The 11,567-nt window shown below is 46.9% G+C and overlaps 1 non-coding gene across 1 annotated transcript; it reads left to right on the forward strand.

Annotated features, from left to right (window-relative positions):
* Window positions 1-1,652: 1,652 nt before the first annotated feature.
* LOC121443916 lies at window positions 1,653-1,759 on the forward strand. Its single transcript, XR_005973727.1, has one exon. It is a non-coding gene; the product is annotated as a U6 spliceosomal RNA (small nuclear RNA).
* The last annotated feature ends 9,808 nt before the right edge of the window (window positions 1,760-11,567 follow it).

The raw sequence follows: 11,567 nt of genomic DNA on the forward strand, positions 1-11,567 counted from the left end.
TTCTAAGGGCAATTTTCCTTGAACTTTAACTGAAGTGATACTCAGTATTTTGTTAACAGGACTGCAGCCATTTTGTGAGGGAACACAGGTACCTTCATAACAACTGTGCAGACTGTTCATATTATCTTGAATGGATCAGGTGAAACCTTAATTATAAAGATGATGCTGCCTAGATAATAATCTCCTTGCCTCTGGGATATGTGTATTTCACAGGGCAGTTAACCTCCTAATTGCTTGGACATGCATGAACTCCACCGTGAGTTGTATGCTCCTTTGGCACTACATACACCGAGTTTAATTATTATTCAAATGTGTTTTTAAAGGTTTCATTCCAGCCAGCACTGAAACAAAAGTCATAACGTACTCCCACAGATATGAAAGCAGAACTGCAGAGTACAAATTTAACATTGCTGAGGCGACCACTCTTCACTGGAAGAGCAAGCAGCAGGATGACCTTTCTTCAGAAACAAGCAAGCATTAAATGAGATGCAGGAACAAGATGCCTGAGAGGGGCCGAAGGCTCTGTGAATGTAAAAGGACTACGTCACAGAGAGTGCAGCAACAGTGGCAAGCAGCTGCCATGGTTTGTAAGGATTTGAGATCTTCCCTTGGTTCACATGTTGGATGCTTGGCCCCCAGCATCGTGTCTTTGTAGGGTGAAAAAGGCCAAGAAAAATCTCCTGACTTGACCCCAGGACCAAGGCTTGAATTACACTAATCCCTGAACGTTTCCCAGAGTCAGGCTGCAGAATCCCACCAATCCCTGAACTGGAAATGCCACCAATCCCTGAGCACAGAATCCCACCAATCCCTGAACTGGAAATGCCACTAATCCCTGAGCACAGAATCCCACCAATCCCTGAGCTGGAAATGCCACCAATCCCTGAGCACATTCCCACCAATCCCTGAGCACAGAATCCTACCAATCCCCGAGAATGAAATGCTACTAATGCCCCAGAATCAGACCACAAAAATCTACCAATCCCAAGCCACCCTGGAAAGCTTTGACCGCCTCCCTGCAAGAAATCCTATATAAGGTCTGTACCCTATTCAGTTGCTGCTGTTTCTTACGCAGGGCAGCCACCCTCCTGGTTGAGTGAGGTTTGTTGTGCAGTGTGGTGTGACATTTTCACCAGAGCAGAGTGGTGCAGAGCAGAAGTGTAACACTCCCCAGGGGGGATTCCCATCATGGAGCAGAGCTGTTTCAGTCTGGAGGACCCGGGCAACGCCGTAGCACTTCTCCAGGGAAGAGCAGAGCTGTGACAACTTCCCTGGGGACCCCGCCCCTGCTGGAAACCTTCAGAGCAGGGCTGTAAGCTCCTAAATTTACCTGGTATTCCTTGGCTCCTGACTGGCAGGATACCTTTCTTTCTGAGCCACAATGCTTACAGACTTGACAGGTAGTAATATCTTTAGGACACGGAATGCAGTGTGAAGTGTCACCTGGGGGGCGGGGTGAGTGGCTCCTGCTCCCCAAGCTGTCAACAATGATTATATACCAATAAAAGGATTTTAAAGCAGCCCTCTCTGCCCTTTCTGTCATTTCTTCTTTACTATCATAAACAATGAGGCATTAACAGTCAACGACGCTTATATTCAAGAACTCTAACTCTTTGTTAACATGGAAAGACATCTTCATAAAATTTGAGTGGGTTTTTTTTTTCAGGAACACATACACTAAAAATGGAACAATACAGAGAAAATTATCATAGCCCTGCATACAGATAGCACGGGATCTTGTCAAGCACCCTGTGCATTTTCTGTTTTGAATATATGCATTTAAGCCACGAGCTTCCGCGGCACGCCTGTGCTTTATGTATGCTTTCTGTAAGGGTGCCATGATTTAAATGTCTCAGGTGTGTGTACCCTCTTGCTTCTCAGAGCTCTGCCACGTCTGAGGCACAGAAGCCAAAACGTCCTAGTTGTAGGAAGGTGGCTTTTATTTCCGTAGTGATCTTCTGGGCCCGGGTTATTTTTACAGGGTGTCATTTTACTAATAAACAGAATAAAAGGGCAAAGGGCTCAGCTTTCATCTTAAAAGCAGAGTGGATCCTAATGCATAGGGTGAGCTTCGAGTCGTTACAACCCTTCAGTGTGGGCTCGTGAATCATCACCAACTTGAGGGAACCTTCCTTCATGGTCACAAGAAGTTAGGTCATGGGGCCACGGTGCATCAGGACATCCAGTGAGGCCGTTCCCCCAAAATGAGCTACACAAGGGATCCAGCTCCCCAGGTGCCACTGGCTGAACAATTTTTTTCCTACTATACAATTACCAAATATTACAAAAATGAGCTATGTATTGGGCTGAAAAATTAGGATCTATTTGGACAAGCCACAGGTCACGAGGAGTCATAGCTGACTTCATAGCTTTGGTTTTACTCCCTGATTTACCAGCTGAGATTTGAAGGTATCAATGTCTCAAACATGATAGAGACCAACTGAAGCACACATAGTTAATGTGTGCCAGCTGCCCAGTGATGCTCCCAAGATTCCCCTGGGGCCTGAAACTGAGAGGAATGTTCCGGAAACTGAGCAGCAGTCAGGCCAGGTAGGGTGGGCACAGCTTCAGTTAGACCAAGTGGGTTGGGCACAGCCATCAGGCCATGTGGGGCGGTCACATCTGTTTTCTCCTCCCAGCAGGAATAGTGGGGATGTTAGAAGATTGGGGGTCCCACTCATTCCGACCTAGACATAAGATAAGAACATTTTAAGACGGATTTTTTTGGAAGTCAGAGGGGCTTGCCTGCTGGGACCCAGGGAAGCCCTCCAGATGATGGTGTAGATGCTGCAGCTGCGGGATGCAGGCTCTGCAGAACTGCTTATCTGAATCCCGGGCCTTCAGGTGCATTATGAAGAGGAATCCCAGGTCTTTGACCCCATAGTGATGTGGGCAGTGTGACATGTTTCCCTGACCCTGGGTTCTGCCTTCTTGGGCTCACAGCTGAAGTACACATCCCTGCTCCTCAACAGTGGGTTGCCCTTTGGTGCTGGGCTCTGAGCTGCAGGAACTGAGAGCAGTGGGAAGGCAGTGCTTCTTCATCTGCCTTGAATCTCTCCCTATTTCACTGTCCGTCCTCCCTTCCTCTTCCAGGGAAGACCTGAAGGCCAGGTGCTAATGACGGTACCATAGCACAGTGGCAGGAGCCTGATTCTGAGTCCCTAAAGGAGTGCAGAGCAAGCACTCTCTTCCCAATGGCCTGCACTGAGGAAGAGAGAGCCCTTGCTGCTGGACTGCCACTATGGGGCAGCTGCTGGTCATTGCAACAAGCACCACCAACCCCTGCAACCACTTATTACAAGAAATGAAAGCAGCCCACCCAAGGAATAGAACCAAGAACAGGCTGGGTAGGTGAAGCTGGTTCTCTCTCTCTCTCTCTCTCTCTCTCTCTCTCTCTCGTAAGCAATCTTTAGCTTACAACCATGTTTACATCATTTAAACGAGGATATAAATTACTGACTTGAAAGGGAGGTGTAGGCTAGCAAGACAAACGGATGCAAACACAGATGAGCACAGGCCACGTGACCAGGGACTTTGCTCGTTCTGACTGGGGGAATGGTGTCCCACGAGGCACAGAAAGCTCAGGAATAGACTCTCCTTTCTCTTTCTCGGATGTAAGAAGTATTTTAGACTGTAAATGGTAGCAGGCTGGAATGCAGAGCTGCGCCAGTTCAGGCAGAACCTTTGTGCAGGCAGATATTCTCAAAGCGCTTTTTCTGGAGCCGTTCTGGAAACTGTCATTCATAGTCTCACCTTGCTAAAATGAGACACTTGGCTGACATCTGGTGGATGAGTGTCAAAATAATTCGTCAAGAGCAGATTTCATAGCTGCAAAGCGAAATCCCCTCCTTACATGCACTTTGCTCTGCAAAGTGTGCAGTTCACACTTCAGGATCTTCCTTCCCCAGCATCCACCGATGACTATCCCAGATGCACAGCTCCAGCTCCTGAAATTCTCTCTCTCTCTCTCTCTCTCTCTCTCTCTCTCTCTCTCTCTCCCTCTCTCTCTCTCTCTCTCTCTCTCTCTCTCTCTCTCTCTTTGTGTGTGTGTGTGTGTGTGTGTGTGTGTGTGCATTTTCCTGTTCTAAATATTTCTCCCCTCAGAACAACAATTCTCTAGCTCCATGTTTTGTTTTGAACTCGTGTGTATGTGTGTGCAGGCACAAGCCTCACAGGCATGTGAAGGTGCGGGGACAACCGTTAGAAGGCACTTCTCTCCTCCCACTGTGGGTTCCAGAGATGGAGCCCATTGGCCAGCTTGAGCAGTACGCGCTTTTACTTACAGCGGGCTCTCTTGCCCGCTAGCTCCAAACTCCTGCCTGTGGCTGATGTAAAGGAGATGTGCAGGCAGGCCATGGTTCAGTGCACGGTTCAGAGGAAGCAGGACCAGAACAGGAGTCAGCCATGACCTTTAAAGTCCATGTTTAGTGGCCGACTTCTGCCAGAAGGGCCTCATCCCTTTAAAGAAGGTGCCACCACCCTCTAAAACAGAGCCACCAACGATGAGGGGATGACAAACATTCAAAACGTGAGCCCACAGGGGGAGATTTCAGATTCAAGCTGTAATACTACAATTAAGGGCGGTGCAGACAATTGGGGCATATGCAGTCCACAGGAAAATGTCCTGAGCCTTTCCTCGTGCTTCTGTGACTTAGCACGAGAACACCAGAAATCTGTAACTTGCCCAGCGAAGTCGGTGACCTCTGTTAAACCACTAGCACAGAAGAAAAAAGAAGGCATTAGTGTCCTAAAGCTACCTTCAATGGCATTAGACATTGGGAATGGTTGGGGAACGGGGACCAGGAAGAATTGTGGCCCAAATCATAAGGTGGAATGCCGGCACCTGCTCTGCAGCCGTGACCAAGCCTGTCCTGGGTCACAGGTGTGCTAGCATTGGAGCAAATGTGATATCAAGGCTACACAAGCATAGTAATGAGCCATGCATGCACAGCGCCTTGGTCCCTTCAAGATTCAGTTGTTGTTAATACTATGCTCAATTCATCCTCATGGAACCTGTAGCAGGTTCCAGGTTTATAACAGGATAATTCAAAGAATACCAAATCAAAGAACCATTTAAAATCCACCCCGAAACCAGGGGGAGCTGGGTTGTTTGAGCTAATCTTGTTGAAGATGGACACTGAGGACACAGGGTTTGAGGGGCACAGCGCAGAAGAGATGATACTGACTGGGAAGACTCAGTTCTGTGAGATGACATCTGCCACCAGTGGGTAGAAGGAAGCCAAGCCCACACAGAGTCAGGGGAAGGCTCCTTCCTTCCTGTTGGTTGAAGCCAAAAAGCAACTAGAAGGCAAAGAGGCCCATTGGTTCAGCCATGTCTTCACCATGGAACAAGAGCCCAAAGTAGAGGTAGAAAGCCAGGCCATTATCCAAATTCCTTAGAATTCCCCCATCACAACTTCAGGGAGGACTCAGGGAGCCAGAGACACCATGGCATGCCCAGCTCATTCTATACACACGCTCCTTTCCAGCCCTCTGTCATTGGGTACCAACCAGCATCTTGAATAACTCATCTGAAAGCAAAGATACTAGTAATGGTTTAGTAAGCATATTTACAACATCAAGATAAATAATAAATACATAAATAGTGACTTGCAAATAACAGTGTTGATGAAAAACTCCACTCTTATTTTTTAAGCTTTTTTGTTTTTTTTTTATTTTTATTGAGCTCTACATTTTTTTCTGCTCCCCTCCCTGTCTCTCCCCTCCCCTTCAACCCTCCCCCAAGGTCCCCAGGCTGCCAGTTTACTCAGGAAATCTTGTCTTTTTCTACTTCCCATGTGGATTAGATCCATGTATGTCTCTCTTAGGGTCCTCGTTGTTGCCTAAATTCTCTGGGATTAAAAAAAAATGAAGAGACTTCCAGGTAAGATGACAGATTACAGGCCATGTCAGAACCAGGGGAAGACTATAGTTTGGGAAGTAAAGAACCAAGAATGTTTTGCCATTCCATATGATTTTCAAGATCTTTTTTTCAATTTCAAAACAAAGAGGAATAGATGTTGTGTTGTGTTTGTGTTGTGAACTTCTCAGTTTGGGTCATCGCTAGGAGATGTCATTACTATAGCAACGCAGTCACAGACCTGTTGCTTTTCCTTGTCACTTTTTCATAACCTATAGTGAAAACCCACCTAGTTAAGGACATTTTAAGGAAATACAATTATATCAAATTTAGCCCCCACATTATATATTGGGTCACTAAAGTTGTTTTATATCCCGAGTAATATTCCTACTGCTTGTGAGAGAAAACCCATCCATTAGCCAATGAACTTGCAGATGATTTGCATGTCTTGGCTCTCTTGAAGGTGTGAATTTCCCCTGTTTTAGGAGGACGGGGTCATGTGATCTTCTATTTTTAACTTCTTCACAAACCACCATACTGTTTCCCTGAACAGTATGGCTGAAGAAAACAGTGTGTTTAAGTCTAAGGCTTGCTTTTCATGTATTATAAAGAGAGATAGGGGCAGGTAGGGGTAGGTCCTTTGGATGAGACCCACCATTTAAGACAACCAACTGGATACAGATATTTACCTTTTTTCTTTCTCAGATCCCACTGAAATAATAAAGAAAATCTTAGTTATGGAACAAATCCATAAACAATTCCATAAGCCAAAACATTGCCACTAGAAGTCCAGACAGCGATGAACTTAGAGATAAAACCAGAGGGAAGTGATTGGTGCCAAACTCTACAGATCTGTAGGTGCCATCTGCCCAAAGCCAGCAAAGAGGAGTGTCTTCAGAAAGAGAAGCTTGCTGCCCTGAAGCCCCAAGGAATCACAGGCCAGCACAAAACTGCATCACAAGACATTCCCTTTAAAAAAAAATCATGCGTGTTGTACCCCTGGAGACCAGAAGAGTTTTAGATACCATGGCACTGGAGGTTGTGAGATGTCTGGAGTGGGTGCTCAAAACTTGCAGGAAATACCCTTGGCAACCATCGTCACAGCTCTCGAGGGCCATTCTTAGAAAAACAAGGGTCAGGGGGCATGATGAGTGATTCTCGGAAACTCACAGAAGTGGACTCAGAAAAATACAGATCTTCCTGCAGACCCAAGAGCTGGAAATTAGACAGTTTTGAAACCCTGGTATCAGGGTAAGAGAACCCTAACCTATTTGTTCATCTGTCTCATCTGTTTCTCTCTGGCGAGCTTTCTTCAGCTCTATCCGTGCAGTAAAGGGAAGATAGAAAAAGAAATATATATATATTACATAAGCATTATATAAAAAGAATTGCATATACAAAAATATATAGACATTTATATATATATATGCAAAGGATTGTAGATATGTCTATGCATATGTGTATCTTTGCATGTGTTACCATATATCTTCCTGTAAGTTAGTATCTATCTTTAAATATGTATCTTTCTTAAGTCTTACTCAATTCCTTCATAATGCCTACTCCTCATAGTTATCTCATGCACCACCGTTTGTTCCCCCACCCTCCATCTCACACTGGAGTCTCCATTCATACAGGGAGCCGGGGCTGCACAGCATGGAGAAATGCTTAGATCAGAGACCCCGAGCCCCAGGAACTTGAGGTCATGTGCCAGGGATACACCACTGGTCCTGAGTCACTGAAAACGAGGGAGGGGACAGGGACACACAGAGTGTCTACCTATTTAATGACACACAGGGACACAGACCTTTCCTTCCCTGAGACATGGTAATCTAAGGCTTATGGCCACAAGGATCTAAGAAACAAAGTCCTACCAGCTTTGTAATAAACTTTTGTGAATGGGGAGAACCTTATACCCTAGGACTCTCAAACTGTGTTCTCATCAGGGGTTCAAGAAGACGCTTACGGGAATGTGGAGCAGAGGCAAGGCGGCAGCTGTGCTACACAGTACCGCCTCTTAACTGCTCCCTCCATGCCTGAGACAACAGCCAGGCCAACAACAGCTCCATTTTCCTCCACTGTTCCACATCATCAGGGGCCAGATGCTGTGTTCGCTTCATGATGCAGGTCTGAAAAGGGCAGACTGGGAGAGCAGATAGACTTCAGTATGCCCATGGGCCTCTGCTCGGGGATCTAGCCTGCCTTGCTCACCTCTACAGTGCAGAGAGACTTCAGTATGCCTGTGGGCCTCTGCTCAGGGATCTAGCCTGGCTTGCTCACCTCTACAGTGTCTGCCAAGGGTAAAGCTCCCATGTCAGGTGTAAAAATAGCAACTACACACGGCCTGCTCCAACAGCATCATGGCTGCCACCCACGGGCACCATCCAGCCCAGGTCGGTCCAGCATCTCTGTCTCTTTAGCAACCACCTAAGTTTCATTTCTTAAGAAGCTATGCAGATGACTGAAAGTTGCCCTTGTCTGTTCTTGTCAAGCAAAAGTTTCTGGTGAGCAGATTAGACTAGAACATCCAGACAACGGGATGATGGAAAGAGACGAGCCACAGAGCCATTGTAAGACACAGCTGAAGGTTGAGTACAAGCCACTCAGAGGAAGAAGCCCGGTTAAAGCAGCTACCACGGGTAATTCCAACTATCTAGTGCTTTAAAAAAAAAAAGCAAAACTATGGAGAAGAAAGGCCAAGGTTTGCTACAGATTGGGAAGCAGGGATTGATCAAGAAGGGCACAGGACAACTGTAGGGCAGGGAAATATTAACAGAAGAAATACTAACAGAAACTGCAGGTCATTCCACAGACCTGCAGGAGGCGCAACACCAACTACAGAGCACTCTGGAAGAGAGCGAGCGATTGCATGGGGAAGGCAGGGGGTTTTTTAGGAAAACTCTAGGACCTACAAAAAAGAGTGAATAAGTTACTCTCATGCCGTGCTGGGAGAACAGCTAGATACACCCAGCATGTCTGGTTTTGAATTTATGGTTTTGTCAAGGAGAAAAGGAAAGGAAAGGAAAGGAAAGGAAAGGAAAGGAAAGGAAAGGAAAGGAAAGGAAAGCTCTCAGTAGAGAAAACTGTAAGCACTGCCTCCAGACAACTTTTGGTAAATGTCTCAGACCAAACTGCTAATGCGTCCCTCGTCCCTTCGTAACTTCACACTCACCCTATGAGACCTTGTCATCTAACCAGCTGCGCCCCTGGCCATCACTGTAGAGCAGCTCTCAAGGACCACAACTGCAGAGAGAAAACTCTCAACAACCCCGACCTTGAGAAACTTCCCAGAAGGGAGAGATACTTGCACAGGAACAACTGAAGGAGCTGTTCTTAGGAAGCGGTGCTGGAAGACCATTGGGGTGGGCGGGGCCATGGGTCCCCTGAGAAAGGCCAGGGACACAAAGTGGACAGCTGAAGCTAAGGCTCCACTGTGGATCCCACGGACAGGAAGTGCAGAGTGCAGATATGTGGACCTTTCAAACCAGTGGGCCAGCCGCCTGGGCTGACCCGCCTGTCGTGGGGGAACTGGAAGGCTGTGGAGTGGGAGATGGAACCCGCAGAGAACGAGGTCTGTGCCAGCCAGCCAAAGTCTCGCAGAGGTTGCTCTTCCCACACAGCTAAGCCCCGGCAGGTCTGCAACCAGAACACAGAATGCTTCAAAGCAGCTTTGTCGGGGCTAACAATAAGCCGAACTTCAACGTGAAGGGAATTCTGGCTTAGTGGGGTGGAAGCCGTGCTGTGTAGCACAGGTGGCTCTCCCGTCTACATGACCCCTAAAGGTACTTCTGCCGCGGCTGTGGCTGGCCGAGCAGCCCCGAGGGCACGGGGCCACAAGGACTCGTTATGTAGAAGCTACCTTTATGGAAAGCTCAGAAGAGTCACTTTGAATTAGTAAAAAAAGGAACAGAGGTCCATTTGGGGATTCTGTAAGAGAGAGCACTTGAAAGAACTTATGAAAGCAGAGTCCAGTCCCAGCATCGCTGCTCGGGGGCTGCTAGCTTAGCCACTGTCTGGAGCGAGATTGTATTCTTTGGTGATGTTAAAAATGAATTAAGAATGGAAAGGTAACCCGGGTCACCTTTTTGCCAGCGGGTCCAAAGGACAGTCACTGAAGGAGGGATGAGAATTCACAGCTGCTGTGGTCTGAGCATGGGCTCGGCCCTCTGAGGTTCAAGCTGAAGCTGGCTGTGCTGGCAGTGTCAGGGGCAGGACCCTGGAGAGCGGTTAGTAAGCTTTCCATGAACACCTGCCCTTCTAGCTTCACAGGCTGAAAGAAAAGTTTTGCTTGAGCCCAGGGGTTCTAGGACAATGAGAGGAACACAGTGAAACCTCCATTTATTTTTTTAAAAAACAAACAACAACAAAACCCCTGATAACTCAGCAGCCAGGGTGGTTTGAATGAGATGCCCCTTATTCTTGAGCATTTTAGTTCTTGCTCCCCAGTGGGTGGTGTGCTGCTGGGGGCTGACAGACTGTGAAGCTAAACCATCCCACCACCCCCACTCCACTTTCTCTGCTTCCTGTTTGCAACTGGAGAAGAGTGCTCTCGGCTGTTCCTGCTGCTAGACTTCGTCACTTGCATGCAAAGTGTCTGGTTCTTCAGCAATAGGGTCTTACCATATATTTATGGTAAGGGCAAGGGCAGTGGTGATACCTTGTGTTCTTTTGGGTGCCTCTGAGATCCTCCTAACACATAACTCACAGCAAGGAGACCTACCCCTTGTGCTTCAATTTTCATTTAATAACCCGTATTTTCTGGGAGCCACATTGTCCACCCATGCAAGGTAATTTTGATCAAACATTTTTTAAAATGTTGCTTATGGCTTAACTTTAATTGCGTTTTGCACATGTACCAGACATTCTTTATCCCTTCATCCAACAGTGGATAGCTAGATTGGAGGTACTGAGCTATATGGCTATAGCTATACCATGGTTATTGTGACTTTATGCAAAACATACATATTCTCTATGCAGTCACCCATACCCTTGGTTTTTCCTCCTCAGACTGCTGTGACAGTGGCATTCTGCATTTCTGCAGAAAGTGACGGCCGCTTTACCCCACTGAAGCCTTCTGGCCACCCATGCTCCTTCGCTGAGGTCTTACATGTGACATCATGGTTACCTGTGTCGTTGCCAAGTTGACTTTTAAACAAGGATGACAAGCAGGGCAAGTTTGAGGCTAAGAAGGAAATCACCAGGTCATGAGAAACGACATCTACCATGCTTTCTCTGTGCAACTTTGTGCTCAGTCAGGTGGGCTAAGCAGTGGAGATAAAATACACTGTGACCATTCACTGTAGACTTGGTACATCCAGCACCGCACTAAACCTACACAGTGAGCAGCTGGAATAATACAGACCTAACTCCATCAGACAAGAAAACTATAGCTCAAAAGATACAAGTGGTTCACGCAAGAGATCTGAAGACCACTCAACCCACATCTTCTAGCTTTGAGATTCACCTATACCTTCTTCTGATGTGTCTCCTCAGCAGGATCCCTGAGTCCATCTTTGGCCACAACCAAGGATGCCCACACACTGTAGTCCACACACTGTAGCCCACACACTGTAGTGTGCCACAGCAAAACAAAACAAAATAACAACAAAAAACTGTAGCCTCTGATAGATGCTAATTGAACACCTCCTATGTGCACACCTCCACCTGGGTTCTGGGAACGTGGAGATGAGACCTAGTAAAAGCCTCTGTC

This window comes from Microtus oregoni, unplaced genomic scaffold, assembly GCF_018167655.1.
Source record: "Microtus oregoni isolate MIOR12 unplaced genomic scaffold, Mior012 000114F_ref0000099, whole genome shotgun sequence".
NCBI classification, from domain to species: Eukaryota; Metazoa; Chordata; class Mammalia; order Rodentia; family Cricetidae; genus Microtus; species Microtus oregoni.